General features: G+C 30.8%; 1 long non-coding RNA gene across 1 annotated transcript; it reads right to left on the bottom strand.

Moving 5' to 3' along the window:
• Positions 1-335: 335 nt before the first annotated feature.
• On the bottom strand, positions 336-2,263 carry LOC118761125. Its single transcript, XR_004997162.1, has 2 exons — positions 2,109-2,263; positions 336-630 (listed from the first exon to the last, which is right to left on the bottom strand). It is a non-coding gene; the product is annotated as an uncharacterized LOC118761125 (long non-coding RNA).
• Positions 2,264-2,998: the final 735 nt, after the last annotated feature.

Here is a 2,998-nt window from a genome sequence, read left to right as displayed (position 1 = left end):
GATATAATCGACTTAATCCGTTTGTCTGTCCTTGTTTGTCCTCTCTGTATTTAGCCCTTGTGGGTACTAAAGAAATAGGTATTTCGTCTGCCGTTACGTTCTGAGTTCAAATTCCGCAGAAGTCGAATTTGCCTTTCATCCTTTCGGAGTCGATTAAATAAATACCAGTTACGCACTGGGGTCGATATAATCGACTTAATCTGTTTGTCTGTCCTTGTTTGTCCTCTCTGAGTTTGGCCCCTTGTGGGTGGTAAAGAAATAGGTAATACGTCAGCCGTTACGTTCTGCGTGGGCCTCTGAGACAACGTAGGGCAAAACAGAAACAACAACAAAAACAAAAGCAAGAAAATAGTTTATTAAACTTTTCATTTATTGAATTTGGATAACATTATATAAAATTACTTTAAAAAGGATTTATTAATCGTATGTGAGATTAGTGCGATGAGGATGCAGTGGATTATAAGATTATTAAAAATATATAAACCATTTCACAGTGAAAAACGTATTTTAGCTATTCAAAAACCAGCAAATGTTGCTAATTTTACTTAAATATTTATTATTTAAAGTAAAAAAATTTCGTCGCACAAACTGCAACCTGGTCACTGACACGATTCTAATACATTTCTGATGCTGAAATAAAAATTAGAAGTATTTCTGAATTTCTGAATGTCAAATATATGTTTTCTACACCATAATTGTTATAGATTCAAAACACCCTTTGGATCAAATCACTTGCTTGGCAATTACAGCTACGAAAGAACAGAAAGAAAAAAACCCCGGAAATATAAGTATTAATTATGTTATGGTCAAAAGAGAAATGCTGTATTACTTAAGAAATCGTTAATATTAGTTTTAAAATCTTTATTTTTCAGTTAATTAATTAATAAGAGGATTTGGTAGGACTGTAATTAAAAGACCATATACCTTTACTTTATATATATGCATATGTGTATGTGGATCTGTGAATATATATATGTGTGTGTGTATTTTTCTAAATGTATATACGTGTGTGTGTGTGAATGTGTGTATATGTTTAAAGGTATTTATTCCACGAGCCTGAGGAGACAGGCTGCGTTAGGGACCCATGAAACTTGAAATACCTCGAATCCGAATTAAACGGTATTGAATGATACATACATACATACATACATATATATACACACACACACACACGCACAGACACACACATACATATACATATACATATATATATGTGTACATGTATATATATATATATATATAATATATATATATATATCAACAATTGAGGGTAAAATTAATTAATCAATTTCACCAAGTGTTCAGTATGTAAAAGGACCATTTAAGGCGAATTCAAAATATTACATTATATAATTAGGGCTTAGTAAAATAAATTACTTTGCCACATACTGAACTTAGTAGAAATAGCAGCCAAAAAATTTTTTTAGCCATTTCTACTAGCTTAAAGAAAATTTCTCTCTCATAATTTCTCAGAAAATTCTCTCATTATCTGAGAGAAATTTTCTTTAAGCAGTAGAAATGGCTAAAAAAATTTTTGGGCTGCTATTTCTACTAAGTTCAGTATGTGGCAAAGTAATTTATTTTACTAAGCCCTAATTATATAATATATATATATATATATGCAATATATATATATATATGCACACACACACCACACACATACACCACACACACACATATATATATATATAATATATATATATATATATATATATATATATATATATATATATATATACATATGTGTATAGATTCAGTCGTCTGGAGTGCAGTCTTCAAACCGAAGGACCCGAGGGTCCTATTTTATATAAACGGCGGTGCACCAGCATGGCCGTAGCTCTGAGCTAAAACCTAAAAAAAAACAAAAATTAGTGTGTGTGCATGTGTGTGTGCGTGCGTGGATGTATATATGTGTGCGTGCATCTATATAATTATGTATATGTTTATATATATATATGTGTGTGTGTGCATGGATGTATGCACATAGTGTACGTGTCATACAGAGAAGACATACATACTCACACATACAGTTACACTTACACGTCATGCATACACACACACACAAGCACGCACACAGAGTTTAGAACAGCAATAATCCCACCATGTACCGTAGAATAGTATCTCCGATCATGCCAGTCGCCAAGCAAGTAAGAGACCTGCGGAAATCCATGAGTTTATGGAAAGTTGTCTATAGCCTGTACCGGTTATTGGAGGATCTGAAAAATACATTTAAAAATGTTAAGTAAATTTGTTATGTAGATATGCATGTATGTATGTATGTATGTATGTATGTATGTATGTATGTATGTATGTATGTATGTATGTATGTATGTATGTATGTATATATGTATGTATTATGTATGTATGTATGAATGTATGTATTCTGTATGTATGTATGTATTATGTATGTATGTATGAATGTATGTATTATGTATGTATGTATGTATGTATGCGTGTATGTATGTATGTATGTATGTATGTATGCATGCCTGTATGTATGTATGTATGTATGTATGTATGTATGTATGCATGCATGCATGTATGTATGTATGTATTTTGGTATGTATGTATGTATGTATGTATGTATATATGTATGTATTATATATGTATGTATGCCTGTATGTATGTATGCATGTATGTATATATGTATGTATATATGTATATATGTGTGTATGCCTGTATGTATGTGCGTATGTATGTTTGCACACACACACACACACACACACAGATATATATATATTATATATATATATATATATATATATATATATAGTACGGCACAGAATGTTATTTACCTCAATAGACGTAATTGATTGGTTGAAATTGCAGAAATTGAAGAAGAAAAAAAACAACAAATATCTTACAAACTATAGAATTTTCTCAATAAAGCCAAGAGAAAAAGATGTTTTATAAACACATTCTACCAGTATACGAAGTTTAAAAGTGTTTAGTTACCTAGAAATTATGTTAAAAACTGCCGTTCAAACCGAAAAGAGCC

This window comes from Octopus sinensis, unplaced genomic scaffold, assembly GCF_006345805.1.
Source record: "Octopus sinensis unplaced genomic scaffold, ASM634580v1 Contig08903, whole genome shotgun sequence".
NCBI classification, from domain to species: domain Eukaryota; kingdom Metazoa; phylum Mollusca; class Cephalopoda; order Octopoda; family Octopodidae; genus Octopus; species Octopus sinensis.
Note: the sequence above shows the minus strand (reverse complement) of the source record. Positions and strands in the feature narration are given on the sequence as shown.